We start from the raw sequence: 17,356 nt of genomic DNA, 5'->3' as shown, positions 1-17,356 counted from the left end.
TCACTTGAGGATATCAACTCTCTCAACTCAACGCTACAACAAAACTCAAGCATGGTTGGCCGAAAACCATTTGAAACTAAATTCCCTCAAAACGGAATTCCTCTTAACATCCTTGACTGGATGAAGCACGTAACAGCACTCAAAGGACAACTGTTCATTGTCGAATCAGCGAAATCATTGGGTGGGACACTGGACAGAAACATAAAGATGCAGAAACATATCAGTGCCTCCACAAAAGGTGCAAATTTCCACATGAACACCTTAAGAAGACTGAAACCCTTCCTGCCAGCAACGGACTTCAAACTAGCAGTTCAAGCCCTAGTAATCCCAAGAGTGGAATATGGGGCTGTAGCACTATGCGGCCTCCCCAGATCGATGACAGTCCCGCTAAGAGCCGCTATCAACTCAGCCGCAAGACTCATCACAGGTTCTAAAAGAAACACTCACATCTCCCCAGACCTTAGAGCCCTCAACTGGCTACCGTTCGAAGCTAGAATTCATTTGAAAATTGCATGTATGACACACAAGGCCATACATCACAACACTCCGAGCTATCTAGATCAGAAACTGGTGCTCTCCGCTGGTAATAGGTCCTCTAGGAGCTCCAGGAATCTTCTGCTGAAACCACAACGATTTGCCAAGAAGAAAACGTACAACCGGACCTTCACGGGAATGGCTCCTAGGATTTGGAATGCTTTGCCTACAGAAACAAGACTGAACCCTTCCACTGCCTACTTCAAAAAAGAAAAGAAAGCGATTCTCATGGCGAAACTCACTTGAATTATGTACTTTCCACTGTAATATAAGTATTAGTCTTTATTAATGATCCCCTGTTATCGGAATCACGTATATTACTATTTTTACTATGCATGCACCTGTGTCCAACATCTTCCTTGTAAATCGCTGATACCCGCAAGGGCCTTGTTCGCGCTATATAAAACCTTCAAATAAATAAATTAAATAAACAAGAAGATTTGCATGGGGAATCTCCTAATAAACACAAGAAAGTGCTCCCACAGACATCAAGAAGTAGACTGTTACAAGTGTGACACGTGAACTGGGATAAAGAATATTATACATGACTTCTATCTGAATGTCACAGAATGAGGGGGGTACACAAAGACCTCAAAAGGAAGGCTCGGTCACAGAGCAGGATAACTTCACAATGTAAAAACATATGTGTTTATATTGTTATAGCACAGACTTATGTGGTAAGTTGTATATTATGAGGAGTGATGGAAGCCGAAGCAAGACTCCACACATCAAGCAAAGTCTTAAGGCATCATCAGAGGTTAAGTGAACTGCACAATTTTAGGTCAGTTGCCAAGCTGGATTCAAAACCGGGTCCCCATGTTGACTTAGTCACTATACCACATCTTCTTCCTTAGTTGATTAAATAAAACATTCAAAAAAGGTTAAGAGTTGGAAATGCTCCCAAAGTTCACCTTCACCAATCCTTGTGTACACTTATATTCTTTTGATATTTTCCCATGGGCATTATAATGTGATATATAACAAATATTTACCTACCTCTAAACAATGTAAGGATTTATTAATAGTGATGCATCTCCCTTGTACCCATCAGGGTGGAACAGAGATAATGGTTCAAATGATGAGAACCTTTTTCACTGGGTCATTTTCTATCATTTAAAATAGTACACAAGGTTTGATGAATCCTAATTTAGTCTTTGGCACTACAATCCTTTCTTGAAATAGCTATGCACTACTTTGACAGAAAAGCACCAATATTGCAAATGGCAACTATAAAGCCAGTTTCTGTTTGATGAGTTGCAGGTTAAATATCTTAAACAGATAATAAAAAGGTGCCTGCCAAGGTCAAATTTGCACTAGTCACATTTTCTTTTTCTCTGAATGAAAGAGGGGTGGCTAAAAATGGCAAAATATAAATGTGCGTATGCTGCACAATAAGTTCATTATGGTAAATAAGGTTGACAGTCATGTTTGAGAAGGAGCTGAAATAGCATGAAAATGATGTCTTGTTATCGTGAGCAGCCACAGCATAGACCCATGTATATGAGAGGGTGTGGCTCCAGCTGACTGGCACAACCTACACCACCAACCAGCGAGGAGCTCTCGTCTCTCCACCTGAACAGATGCCGATGATCTCTCACAGGAAGATGGAAAGAATAGCTAGCAGTCTAGGGGAGTGCTTAGACCTTTTGCCTGCAGAGGGAACCATTATTGGAGCCTGAGGAAGAATATCATATGGTGCATTGTAAAATAGAAGACGCTTTAAAACTAGGTGTTGAAACACTGGCCGTGCATTTCGGGTTAATGCTCAAGTGACAGTAATGAATCTTTTGTGAAACTCCGAAAATAATCTGACACCAGTCGGTGTTGTCTGTCTGTGAGCTCAGCTAGTTTCACAAGGGAAGGCTCATTTTCATAAAACTAATATACTTTTTAGATTGGCGGCTAGCTGTTAAATTGTTTAAAGTATGTGGCAAAGAAAAAAGGGAGGACATATCTTGTCTACTTGTTAAAGAAGTAGCATTTAATAATTTTTTTTTTTAATCTAACAAAACTAATTCCCTGTTAAAAAACATATTAACCAGCCCATTTGACAAATCTGAAAGAACCTCAAAGGCTACATCGAAGATGTTGTGCATCTGTTCTCACTAAAATAAATGTGAATATGTTGTCTGAGTATTGTACGAAACACTTACCAAAAAGAGACAAACCCAAAAACACAAGTTTTCGAATACCTGGGTGTTAGACCGGTCAGCCTTAGGGCGGTCTTCTCCCAAAGTTTTTGCCTTATTCATCCATTTTTGCTGAGCTGTTGTTGGTGTTAGGACTTTCCACTTTACCACTGCTAACCAGTGCGATCGTGCATGTGCTCTCTCCTTTAAACATGGTGAAACTGGCTTACAAATAATTGGCACATTTAATTTACTTGTAAGTCCCTAGTAAGGTGGTACTACATGTACCCAGGGGATGCTACTAGTGGGCCTGCAGCACTGATTGTGCCACCCACCTAATTAGCTCTTTAAACATTTCTTAGGCCTGTTAATGCAGCCTGTGTGTGCAGTGTAATCTGCCATTTGGACCTGGCAAAATAAACCTTTCGCCAAGCATAAACCTTCCTTTTTAATACAAATAAGTCACCCACAGGGTAAGCCGTAAACAGCCCAAAGAGCAGGGTACAGTGTATTTAAAAAGTTGGACATGTACGTTTAACTTTTACATGTCCTTGTAGTGAAAAACTCTTAATACTGCAAAGCCTACCTCTCCCATAGGAAACAATTGGGTCCACTTATTACATTTAAGAAGTGATATATTTCAAGTGGGAGCAGATGGGAATGGAGAGTTTGGTGTCTAAAGAATTGTCATTTAAACCCATGTTTAATGGTAAAGTCACATTTTAAGTTACAATTCTGAAAATGCCACTTTGGCATTTTCTTGTCCCACCCATTTGGTGCCTACATACAGCCAGTTTCCTGGGTCACAGTACTAGATGTAGATGGCAGTTGGTCTTTATATATTGCTCCCAGATAGTGAGACAATGGAGCATAGGTGTTGGCAGGATGGACCACCTCTGACGTGACTTGATGAGGGGGGGTGGGGGGGGAGGAGCTGTCAACTGCTACACTTGCACATCACAAAGGCTCTGTCTGAATACATTCATTAACGGTTTGACACTAGTCTATTGTGACCCCAGACAAGTAGGGACAGGTCAGGGAGTCAGGAACTCCCAAACATTTCTGGGGGTGGAAACCTCCAGAACTTTCTCCTACTTCAAAGTGGGCACCAAATATAAATAATGGACCCTCAGACCCAACTCTTCAATACACCTCCGGGAGACTCAGTAGGACTGCTGGGTTGCTCTGCAAGGATTGCTGTGCTGCCCTGCAAGAAGGAGTGTTACTCTGCTGCCCTCCTGCTGGAAAGGACTGGGTGTGAATTTTTAACCCAGGACCACCAGAATGACTTTCAAGAGCTCGAAGCCCTTATTGGCTGGCCTCCTGATCAGAGTCCCAAGTACAGAAAAGGCTCCAACCAATCTGAACCCATCATCTGGACTATGTCTTCTGTGAGTTCTATCCCACAAGAAGTACCACTCCAGTCCTGGACCCTTGGAAGTGGGTGTGAATGTGCTCTACCAGTCCACCTGTGGTCATGTGGGCAGAACGAATGCAACGCATCTCTTTGCAGCTCTGCTTCGTAACCACAGCTGTGCAACTCATCCCAATGCAGGAACGTGCATCTCAGCCCTTAGCCTCTTCTGAACCGCCGTTGTACCATGCATTCTTGATGCAGGAATTTACACCGCAAGCCTCTTGTCGACAGCATCCTCAATGAAAATGACACAGGACCTCGCATCACAGACCAACAGCTCCTCGTAGCCACTGCTGCGCGACATCCTCGAAACGAGCGTTAACAATGCTTCGCAACCAGGATTTAAGGTACTCTTGTCCAGAAGGCCTAGCTTGCTTGGTCCCTCTATCCAGACCGCGCTCTATTGCGTTCGACCTGAACTTGTGACTTTGTCCAGGTCTGGTGCGATCAGATAACCACAGTTGCCGCTTAGTGCTTCTAGACACACTTTTACCATAAAACTTAAAAAAAATTGTGTATCTCCTGTTTTACTCATTGCATTTTTATCATTTTGGTGGCAAATTATTTATTTAATTTTCTCTCTTTTTTTAGATTGGTGTTCTTGCTGCGTTTTCACTTTATTACTGTTTGCATTGTGCATAAATACTTTACACATTGCATCGAAGTTAAGCCTGACTGCTTTGTGCCAAGCTACCAGGGGGCTAAGCACAGGTTAATATTGGGTTTGCTTGAGACTTCACCCAGACACAAACTGAGGTTGTTGCTTGAGTATGGTTTCATCCACCTCAACCAGTCACACAATTTCCAACACTTGAAAATTCAATATTTCTCCATCGACGCGCCCAGGATTTGGGGCAATAATCTATATCTACCAAGACCTCGCCTACCCTTATGCTATGTATGGAAGAGCTGAAGACACACCTCTTTAAAGAGCCTTCGATACGGACATAAAATTAGTGAGAAAGACAGAATTATAAAATGATAGACACAGGATGTCAAGAAGCACACAAAATGGCAAAAGGTGCTAAGGCATTGAAGGTAGATCAGCGTAAAAGGTACAGGGCAAAATAGAAGAGGCCCGGGCTGTGGAATCAGGAACTAATAGAATGGTACAGACAAGGGTCTAAGAGTGGAACAGGTAAGAGGACGATGGCCAGCATTCAGTTGTTGGGAACAGCCACACAGGGCTTTCCTCCTCTAACAAGAGTCTGGCTAAACGCAACAGAAGAGCAGTGCCTGGAAGATGACCGGTTGCAGGCTCTATTCCAGTTTTCCCTCCTCCTGTGGATTTCTGCCTCTCAGGACTTCTCTGCATTTTGCACCCTAGGTCTGTGACTCTTGCTTCATCTCTCCCAGTCAGCCCCAGTGGCTGCATGACCACCATTTAGCCTAGGCCAAGGTATTTATTAATAAACAAAAACTGTACAATGACCATTTTTAAATCAAGCATCAAACAACAAATTGCCTGCGGTCATTGATTTAAAACATTACTCATCAAATAATCACCGAAATTTATAACAAGAAATGGGAGTACAGGGGTGGGTTAGGCACAGTTCCCTACAGTTAGCAGACAGCTCACATATGTAATAATATATATTACTCAGAATGAATTTTCTTTGTCACACCACTGGAGCTTTAATGTCCTTTACAAGAATGTGTACCTGCAGCTGCCAATTTGCGGCTGATGCTCTGAGCCTCCCAGAGTGCTCATGCTCTGCTCTTTACTAAAGAAAGAATTATGGAGACCGCACACTGCCTTCAGGAGATCTGAATCATCACAGATCTCCCCCGGACACAACTAAAACAGCAGCAAACTGCGTGGATGCCTAAAAAGACAAGGTAAACATACAAGATAGCCGCCATGTTCTTAACAGGAATCAAACGTGTTATAGTAGAGCATAAAAAAAGATAAAATTAAATTTAGGGGAAAAAAAAGAGACGACCGGCAGGTCACATCTGTGCTGTACTTTGAGCGTCAATGTTTTAAAACAAAAGTCCAGTCTGGCCCCTCCAACAAGTCAAGAAAAAAAAATGGAAATGTTTCAGAGGAAAGGGCTACAGACAACGACCTTCACAGGAGAGTGATCCCGGGAACAAGCTAGCACTGAAATTAAATGTAGCTCAAACTGGTCCAGCGCACCATGTAAGTGGGCAATGAAATCTCCTGGAATTTAAATCGATTTTTCAGGACAAAATAAAAATGGATTAAATGAGGGAGTTTAATGATAACAAGCAGATTGTGAAAAACAAACTTTGACTTCTATACTGGAGTGATTTGGAAATGGGAAAATCCACTCTCCTCTGCTGGGTGCAGATGTGTAAAAAGGCTTTACAAGTTGCAAAATCGAACTGAAAAAACGAAGAAAAAAATTGAAACAAAGGTTATATTCACTTTAAAGAATCATTTGGTTGCTATTTCAAACTGAAGGTTCAGATTTTACAATTGCCTCAATTCTAGGTAGCAGGTATTGCTTGAACGCATAGCATAGGAAACTGCTAAGAGCCATGCAATGTTATCCGACAGCCTGGTATCACATGCATAAGCAACAATACATTAAAACAATGTATCCAATAAAATGCTTTTATGGCAATTGCAAGGTTGTGAACAAGAAATACAAGCGTTACCTTGACTTCTACTGTAATTAAGGAACAGCAAACACTTTCACAGTAGACTCCTGCTTCCGATTAACTTGACCTTCTCCTATTTCTGAAACAAAAAAATAGGTACAATTATTATTTTCCATGCAACTGAGTGAAGCATGTGCCTTGCTCACGAACAGAACAGAAAAACCTGAACAGAAAAATCAAGTGCAATTTCTTACAAAAACGTGAACTAAGCAGCAGGGGCTAGCCGGGCTAATATAACCCCAAATTTAATAAAAAACAAGGTGAAAATGTTTTTTTTTTTTCAAGACACATTTACATTTTCCTCTTTCCATTAGGAGTGGTGTCATACTCTAAAAAGCGTTTCAAACTTTTAACTATCAACTACAGGCGGAGATAATTTTGTCTCAATGGCGTTTTTAAATGTATGTAGAAAACACAGGTCCACGAATGTGTCATCAACAATCCAGAACTTTGGTACTGTTCTTGGATACGCCTAACACACATATTGTCAGCATAAGGTCTTCAACCTAATGAGCACCAAAAGCGAGATCATGTTCACAAGTGGCCCGTCCAAAACTCTGCTCCTTTAGCCCCAGGAACAAGGCCCTACCCTAACCCTTGATATCTCTTCCTTCAAGCACACAAACACCTTTAAAGACAGTGAGCTGGAAGTAGGTGGGTCTACGGCCTAGACTGTGTATATTCACAATTCCTGGCCTAGAGGAGCCAGTCCCTCCAGGATGTATCAACTCATGACTCTATGACTGAAGTTGACACCAGCTGCACAGGACAGGTTCCTTTTCTCACACTCCCAATATTCCCCAGGTGGACGTACATACTCTCTCCTACTTGACCTCCTGGTGGCCACTTCCTAAGCTCTACAAACTTGTAGCTTGCTGGGAATTACAATAGGAGAAACAATGGGAAGATAGAGATAGCAACATCATTGAAAAGGCCGTCGGACTAATTTTTTAAATAAAAGACACCAAAGGCTCTCCAGCCACATAAAGGAGGCACCAATGACCAATTTCTGACTGAAAGTTTTTTAAATTCCTTCAAAAAAGCAGAATGATTTTATAGATGACAAAAATAGAAATACCCATGTACCTACTACTGCACTGTACTCTGCTTTTTTTTGTGAGAAAATGTAATTCAGTGATCATTACTCTAGCTCTCAACACAATCCCAATATGCCCCATGATCACAGGAAGTGATCATCATCCATCTGCACAGGAAGTGACATCACTGGTTTCCCACCATACCCATCTTTAAAAGAAGAAGTCAGACAAGATGACTTCATTTCCTCATTACCCAGCTGCACAGAAAGGGACATGATGTCCTGCCTTCTCCATAATTCAATCAACTATTCAAAGTGCCCCCATCGCCCAGATGTTCCCGACAAAGGGCGTACACAGACAAGAGTGTTGCCAGTTTGGTCCTGTTAGAGCCAGAAAGGGCCTCGGGACAGACCCCTGTTCAACTAAAATAGCAAGGTAAAATATAAGCATGTGCCTCACCCAGCAGCCCATATTGGCAATCCCCACAATCACACTAAGACCCAGATAACCCAAACAAATAGCAATCTCATAACACATAGACCCACCTTTGTACACAACCCACAAATCCTCAAGCTATAGAGCTTACATTTCAACTCATTAATGCTCACTCTACATTACTCCCCGAACCAGACATCATCATCTATTACAGTCTTGATGCCCTCTTCATCGAAGAAGCATGGTTTACCACAAATATCCTGCATATGATAAATGTCCTTCTTTCCTCAGAATACAGCTTCCTTCATGTAAACCAGGCACATTAGAATGGAGGAAGCCTCTGTGCCATCCCTAGGTCTTCCTGGTCTTGCACCAAAGGCAAGCAAGTAACACTCCACTTAATGGAGCTGTCGATATGCCATTTCCCACACTCTGCAACTCAGACCAACACCTTTCAACACACCTACAGGCCTCCGGGCCGAACAAGAACTTCAGTGATGAATTTTCAGATCCCTTCGCTACCTCACCTATTTGACATGCCCACACCACCCTGGTGAGTGACTTCAACCTTTCAAACAAAACATGCTCAAAAAACCAACACACTCCAAAGGCCACATCCTTGCCCTGGTCTTCTCAACATGACCAACAACCCAATGCAAACCACTGTACCCTTGGACTAGATCGATCTCTTTGCCATCCTTATAGCCCTACTCTACATCCTACCAACCCAAAAGAGAAGACCAAATCATCAATCCTTCAAATAATTCTCCCTAGACAACTTAATGCTTTAACTCATTTCTCACCATAGCAACTCCATATCCGATGAGAACACCCTTCTAAGCAATGTCAACTCTTCTGGAAAACTGTGCAAATATTCATGCCCCAATTACAACACGCAACTGCAAGCCAAAACATTCAGCTCCATAGTACTCTGAACAACTCGCTAAGAATAAATAATCTCCCCACAGACAGAAAAGAACATTGAAGTATATCCCTTTATATTGAAGTTGCTCTGTGCAACATGCAGCAAGCTGATCACATCAGCCAAAGCAAACTACTATACGAAGACCATTAATGAAGCCACCAACAGAAGCATAACACTTCAAGACAACCAAGAACTACATCAGCACCCTCCCAGGCCTACCCATCCTCACTCCACAGAAAAGTGCAATGCCGTCAACCTCTTCTACAGTGGGAAAAATATAGAAGATCCAACAACAGATCAACAATTCTAAACCTACTTCATCTCTTTCACTCACCCCTTCCCTCAGACTCCAGCAATGGTCAGCCTTCAAAGCCGCATCTCTTGCAGATCTTGATGGCAGATTCAACTCCCTCAAAGTCAATTCTTATGAAGATGATGTATTCCCCTCATCCTTAATCAACCTTCTCTTTGAGGACCCTCTTTTGCCTCTACTGACCACTGTCAGTGTCTCCCTAACTAAAGGCATCTTCCCAGAAGCTCTCATGACAGCCCAGATCCTCCCACTCAAAGAAACCTACACTTTACCCTGGCAACCTCACCAGCTACCAGCCCATCACTCACCTACCATTCATCAGCAAGATAATTGAAGAAGCAATCTATGTTCAACTCCAAGATCACATTAAAGCTAACCAACTCTGGCATGACTACTGAAATGGGTACAGATCACACTACAGTTTGGAGGACATCCATGTAACACTTACTACCCCTCCTGTAACCTTCAGTATGTCCCATAGTGCGGGATTGCTGTGAAGTCCTCGTGGTCCGCCTCCTTACTCTACCACTCTGCAAACACGCCTCCTGGTGCACTGCTAGTTTGGGGATGAAGTCCCCTTGGCTGCTGAGGCTCCTTGGGAGTGAACAACCCCTCCTGTCACCTTCTATAAGTACCACACAGCGGAATTCTTAAGAGGTCTTCGGAGGCCAAGCCACCTTTCTCCACCATCCTGCAAAAGTGTCTCCTGGCGCACTACTGGTTAGAGAATGAAGTTCTCCTGGATGCTGAGGGACCTTGGGAGTCAAGAAGCCCTCCTCCTACTTTTTGTAAGTCCTACACAGAGGAATTCCAGAGAGCTGTTCAGAGGCCCCGCCCGCTTTCTCTACCACTCTGCAAAGGCCATTACTACTAAAAAAAAAAAAAATAGAAATTCACTGGAAAAAAACGCAAATGTTACAGGGATGTTATAGTTAGGGTCAGGTTTCACTCATAGAAAACCAGTGAAATTCAGCAGTTCTAGTTAGCTGAGCTAACTATAACTCGTGCCACCATAATGCACTGCTTATGAGCTTACATATTACATAACTCAGGACATGGTCAGTGACATCACTGATGACATCTCAAATAACACCACTGGTTACATCATCCACAAAATCACTAACACACCCATTCAAACCTGCATAGAACATTTCATACACCCACTCCCACACAACCATTCACAAATCCATTCACAGACCCATACCGGTACTTACAGACCCACTTACTGACTCATAGATCTACACACACACAGCTCCTCACTCACCCATACAGCCATTCATACACTTACTCACTAATACAGCGACTGACATATCCACTCAAACACCCATACAGCCACTCACACACTGAGTCGGTCACCCATAGAGCTACTTGCACACCTACTCACTCACGTACAATCAACTGCACATCCACCTACTCACCCATACAGTTACACGAACACCCACTTACTCATACAGATACTAACATATACTCACTCACCTATACAGTCACGGATGAGCACACACTCACCCATGCAGCCACTCTCACATTCACTTACTCACCCATACAGTTAATAATATACCCCATCACTCACCTATACTGCCATTCACATACCTAGTTACCCATATACCACTGACACATCCCCTCACCCACACAGTCATACACACACTCACTCACCCATACAGTCCCTCATACAGACACACTAACTAACCCATACAGCCACTGGCTCACCCACTTGCTCATCCATACAGGCAGTCACACACCCCCTCAGCCACACATACACACACTGATACAGGTACTCAGACAACCAATCAATCACCCATACAGCCACTCACATACCCACTCACACACCCATACAGACACAGACACCAACTGACAAACTGTTACAGACATTCACACAACCAGTCCCTCACCCATGCTTTCCCTGAGACACCTAATCACTCACTTATACAGTCAGTCATGCACCCACTGAATCATCCATACAGGCACTCAAACACCCACTGATTCACCAATACACCTTGGTATAATATATAACACTCATCTTTTTAAACATTCATAGTCACTGAATGATGTCAGTGATGTAATTTAAGATATCATCAGTGATGTCACTGACCAGGAGCGATGTAATATGTGAGGTCATAAGCAGTGCATTGCAGGGGCGAGAGGAATAGTTAGCTCACCTAACTATAACTGCTGAATATCTCTGGTTTTGTATGAGTGAAACCGGAGCCTAACGTCCCTGTAACCTTTGTTTTTTTTTACAGTGAATTTCTAATGTTTTTATATTCCACTCCCTAATTATAACGTCCCAGTAACCTTTGTTTTTTTCAAAAAAAGAAAAAAAAAATATACATATATATATACATACACACACACATACATATGGCTACATTTACAGTGAATGGCGGCATTCTGCTCATTCACAAGGAGCACATCAGCAATCAAAGTACCTTCCTTCATGCATGGGATTCTTATGGCAATATGTGCTTTTTGTGATCCAAAAACATGTTTGCTTTTATCAAATGATTTTGTTATATTGGTGAGGCCTAGGCAGCTCCCATAACAATAAGGTTTTGCAAAAAACATGTGAAAACAAAACAAGCATTGACAAAACTAAACAGCTGACAACAAAAGCTAGACCTATTGTTATTATTAATACTTGTTTATTTTTACTTTTTATGTTTCTATAATCTTGACAAAACTGGCTTTACACTGATTTCCACTGTCAATATTTTTTTAAATACAACCAAACTAAACAGGTTTTATTAAATCATGATGCAAAGAAACAGTACCAGAACTGTGAAGTAGTTTAGCAAAACGTTTTTGCTTTTTTATTTGTTTACATTTCATTTTGAAAGCAAGGAATCTCAATCTTGCTTTCAGGCTTCTGCAAGTATTTGCTTCTAAGTAGAGAGTAGGAAGGCACAAACTTTGCAAACGTATGTACACTTTTGTATTCTCTCACCACTGCCAATAGCACAAGACTTTGCCCTTAAGAACCATAAATACAAGTACCATGAACATATGGATACAAATCTTACCTTAAACTCTGCCAATGCTCTTTCACAGACCTTTATGAGGTCCTATAGTCTGGCAGTAAAAGGGTTTGTGCTGCAGCGGGTTCAGTCTACTTGTTCAAAGAACAAAATAAACAGGAAAACGTGTTGTCCTTGACCCCAAATGTTAACATCTGAAGACTAACTTTATGAGCTCAATTGACTTTGTTTTGAAGATGTTATCTACTGAACAGGGGTAGAACAGCATGAATATCCTCTATAGTGAACAAGGAAAGGCAGCCAGGCAAGGCTGAAGTGGGTTCAGTAACTATAAATCTCCCCTGGCTCCCCCTCGATCTGTTAACTGCACTTCAAAACAAAATGGCACCTTAAAGTTTCAAAAGAAAATGTCTCCAAGTTCTCAGAAGATCTCGACATGCCTTAAGCGCAACGACGGATTTCAGCAAATGACGCGGCGCTCCCTCCCCCACATTGACCAATGGACGAGGCGGCCTCTTTTGAACCGGAAGCACTTCGGTGCTTCCGGCTCGAAAACGTCCAGCCTGCGCCCAGATAGACCGGTCTGATCCGGTCAGCCTGGGCGCCCTCCTTAAAAAGGGGCCGTGGGGAGCACAACAGTCTCTTGTTCTTGCTCCCCACAGGAGCGCCCACCAGGCCGGCTGCGGGCCCGTAATCTCTTTTCTTTTTTCTCTTTCAGGTTCGAGCGCAGCGGAACGTCGAAGGAAGCGGAGGTGAAAGAGGGCGAAGTTCGTCATCGCAGATCCGATCTCTCTCGTTGTTTTGCAGGTCTGGGGGAGCAGAGTCATCGCAGGAGCACTGCCGGCATTCAATGCGACCAGTTTCCCAAGCCGCCACTACCGTGGAAAAATCGAAGGGGACGTGGCGACGAGAATCGGCGTGTTCGGCTGGCCGCTCTGAGGCGATGTTTAAGATCACCCGGGATCACTAGCTGCCCCCCCCCCCCCCCGGGAGTGCGGTAAGCAACAGGGAAGGCGGGGGGAATAAATCCTAGGGGGCGCGGCACGGCAGATCCCTGCTTAAAGGCGGACTGCAAGCTCTTGTTGTATTGCTTCCAGAGCTATTAGGCATTCAATTGTGGGATGTGTTCTTGTGTAGCGTAACCGGTGCTCGTGTAAAGCGCTCCAAAAAAGAAACCATCGGGTGGAGTGCACGCTATATAAATCCGCATACAATTTTAGCTTAAGGCAGGCCTTACACTTGAGCCCTATTTGGTTTGCTTGCAGCGAGAGAAATAATTTGTGGCGGTTGAAAAATATTAGACCAGTACTTTTGGAGATTAGGCATTGAATTTTGGGATCAATTAATGCAAATGTTTGCTCAGTTTAAAGTATAGGCATAGAGTATTTCCTTCATTGCGGTTGGGGATTATTTTAAGAGGCTGCACCCAGGGCGAGTGTTGCTGGGGGCAGCGCATTAATTGGGGGAGCACTATAGACCACTGTAGCTCAAGTGAATAGGTGTTTTAAACCGCTAGTCTTTCAATACACTGTTTGCTCAGTCTAAAGTGTTGGCAGTGGTATACCCTTCAGTGAGATTGGGAAATAATTTGTTCAGGTGACCATCTTAGACTCGCACTCTGAAGATTAGGTGTCAATCCTTGGTCTTTCAATGTCAATGTTTACCCAGTCTAACGCGTAGGCAAAGGATATTTCCTGTAGTACGGTTGGGAGATATTTAGGAGTGCTGTGCCCAGGGTGTGTGTTGCTGGGGTCTGCGGCGCAGTAATTGGGAGTGCGCTACGATTTAAAGCGCAAGCGCTTCCCCTGCAGCATGTGAGCAATCTACAATCAGGCTGAAGTGTGAGTATCCCAAAGCAAAGGTCTAGGGGCTCACAGAGATTAGAAGTTGTTGGGTAACAGATAGGTAGGGCTTCGCGCAGCGAAACCGGCTTTTACTTGTTGTTTTCACAGCCACAGCACGCATTCCGGGGAGGACAGGACAGTGCCTGGATAAAGAGGTCGCTGGTGGTCAGTGGAGGAGCTAGTTTGGGCGGCACCGGTTAGCCAGCATCTTATCGCTTCTGGGAGCCACAGAGGGTTTGAGCGGGCGGCTCACCTGAGGTTACTGGGTTAGCCAGTAGGTCGTGGCTCTGGTTGCGTGGGTGCAAGGGTTGGCTGGGGGCTGCTGCTTCTTGAAGGTAAGAGGTGACACTGGCATCTATCTGGGGCTGCGGTTACGCGTGCAGGCAGGTCTCATATAATTTGGCATCTTTCGCCATGGCCCCCCCGGTTCGGCGGAACGAGAAGCGATCACGCACGGATGTTTTGCTAGAGGCATTAATGCAGCAAGTCTAGGTCATGGGGCAGACCCTCAACAGGTTACAGGATAAGGTGGAGGGTCCAGAGGTGCCAGAAGGGAGGGGTAGGCGGCCTATTGTCCCACCAAAAACATACTCCCCGCCACCGCCCAAGAGGAACAGGCGCAGACCTTTAGGGAAAGGGACAGGGGTGGTGCCGAGAAGTACGCCTGCACCTACGCCAAGCCCTCAGGGCGAAGGGGGCTCAGGTGATGCAGTCCCACCTGCAGACACGCCGTGCCCCTCGGGCGAAAGGCGCCTAAGTGGTGCAGTGCCCGTGGGGCCCATTGAGGACCGGGCGGTTGTCCCTGCCCTCCCCCTCGGGGATGGGACAGGGGGAGCCACGCCAGCTCAGCCTGACATAGCCGCCAACCTGGCGGTAGTACTCCCTTGGCTGGAGATGGTGGGGAACTGGTCTCACGCCACAGGGGTGACAGCTGGGGGGGCCGATGCCATTGAAAGGGCGAAGAAATTGATGGCTGAACTAGGTAAGGGGAGGCCAAGTGAGGTGACGGCAATACCGGCAGGGGGTGCAACACCCGTTGTCTCAGCACCGGTTCCAGGTGGCGAAGGTGTCCTGGGAACAGTCAGCAACGCGAAGAACACCGAGGCGGGCAAGACGGCTGATGCGGCAACACCAGCAGGTACAAGGGCAACACTGCCTCCACTAGGCTTGGGAGAGATGCGCTCAGGGCGGGAACAGTTGGGGCGGTATTTCTCTCAAGAGACTAAAGAAAAGATTTGGAAGGGGGAATATGTTAGCATGTTTTCCCGCTTGATAGACGAGGCGGAAAGGGAAGAGGCTAAAAAGAACAAGGAATGGACACATTACAAAGAATGGTCGAACATAGTCCTGAAATACAGAGTAGAGGAGAACCTGGCCAATTGGATACACGGCTTCACTATATTCATGGCCGTCATGTTGGAGCGCTTCTCTGAGGTTGGATCTGAGATGGCATGTTATCAGAATAGGATCACCGTCGCACATGCTACACAGGGAGGTGATGGGTGGAAAAATTATGATAAAGAGTTTAGGAGGGCAAAAGCACAGGATCCAACTCTAAGATGGAGCCAGACAGACATGTTTATTCATTTGAGACATTTGGTACAGGGAGCAACTGATAATGGGCAGGGGCAGGTACCCGACAGTGTTCGGTCCCAGCCCTTTAAAGCAGGCCCCACCGGTAACACGGGGGGCGGGGGTCACGGGGAAGACAGGGAACACTGGTAAAAAAGGCGTCTGTTTTGATTTTAACAAGAGAACTTGCAGTAGAGCGCCAGGCACATGTGGGTTCAAGCATTCCTGTGGTTACTGTGGTAACACATCCCATCCTGAGTCCAGGTGTCACAAAAACTCCTGGGTCAAAGGGGGCAAAAAGCAAGAATAGTAGTATACTTCTAGGAAAGGTTAGATCCCCAGTTAACGTTAGCGCTATGATACCTTGGTTAGAGTCATACAATTGCCCCGAAGCAGCCAGGACGATCAGGGAGGGGTTTGTTGAAGGTTTCAGGATACCAGCCCAGGGCTACAACGGGGTGGCGCACTGCCGGAACCAGCTGTCAGTTAGGTCCAATGTAGACATAGCAACAGCAAAAATCCTCTAGGAAGCCATTTGATGAAGTCCCGATGAAGGATTTTGTTTGTTCACCTCTAGGGGTAGTACCTAAGAAAGCACCAGGCGAATTCAGACTGATACACAATCTTTCTGCACCAAGGGGCTGTTCAGTGAATGACGCCATCTCTGACACACTTTGTAGTGTGAAATATGCATCTTTTGACCAAGCAGTTGACATGCTTAGGTCGTTAGGTCAGGGAGCTTTGCTAGCAAAGGACGATATTGAGTCCGCGTTTAGATTGCTACCAGTCCACCCTGCAGATTTTCACTTACTGGGTTTCCAATTTCAGGGAAAGTACCACGTCGACAAATGTATGCCAATGAGTTGCTCAGTGTCCTGCGCCTACTTTGAGAAGTTTATCTCATTTTTAGAATGGGCATTCAGGAGGGAGTCGGGGCATCAATGGGTGCTACATTACCTGGATCATTTTCTTTTTCTGGGGGCGTCACACTCTGGGGAATGCAGGGCAGCATTGTCAAGGTTTTGCACCTAGATGCAGGAGTTCGGTGTGCCCCTGGCACCCAGTAAGACAGTGGGACCAAGCACAGCAATTGAATTCCTAGGGATTGAACTAGATTCTGTCCAAGGGGTCTCGAGATTACCAGCGGGCAAAGTCAAAGATTTTGGGGTGGCATTGCAACACTGCCTCAACAAAGATAAGGTTACGCTGCACCAGTTACAGCAGGTGGTAGGGCAATTGAATTTTGCACTACGCATAATCCCAATAACGCGCCCATTTACCTGCACCATCGTACATGCCATGTCAGGCCTCAGGGAGAAGCATCATCACACCAGGCTGTCCGGCGAAGTCAGGCAGGACATGTTAATTTGGAAAGCATTCTTGCATGACTTCAATGGGAGAGTGGTGTGGCCCAGCCCATCTAGGTCCAGCCCAGAGCTCGGCCTGATGACTGACGCTGCAGGTAGCGAGGGATTCTGGGCCATCTTGGGGTACGAGTGGGTAGCTCAGCGATGGCCAGATTGGTGGAAAACATCTGGGCTCACCACAAA

At 44.9% G+C, this 17,356-nt stretch overlaps 1 protein-coding gene across 1 annotated transcript in view; it reads right to left on the bottom strand.

Moving 5' to 3' along the window:
- LOC146811059 (sideroflexin-1) overlaps positions 1–17,356 on the bottom strand; it is a 291,428-nt gene that overhangs the window by 188,398 nt on the left and 85,674 nt on the right. The window contains exon 2 of the mRNA XM_085618095.1: positions 6,706–6,787. The gene's annotated coding sequence lies outside the window, so the exon portion shown is untranslated. The remainder of the gene's footprint in view (positions 1–6,705; positions 6,788–17,356) is intronic.

Source organism: Triturus cristatus, chromosome 7, assembly GCF_964204655.1.
Source record: "Triturus cristatus chromosome 7, aTriCri1.1, whole genome shotgun sequence".
Lineage (NCBI taxonomy): Eukaryota > Metazoa > Chordata > Amphibia > Caudata > Salamandridae > Triturus > Triturus cristatus.
The sequence above is the reverse complement of the archived record's forward strand: the minus strand, read 5'-3'. Positions and strand labels throughout refer to the sequence as shown.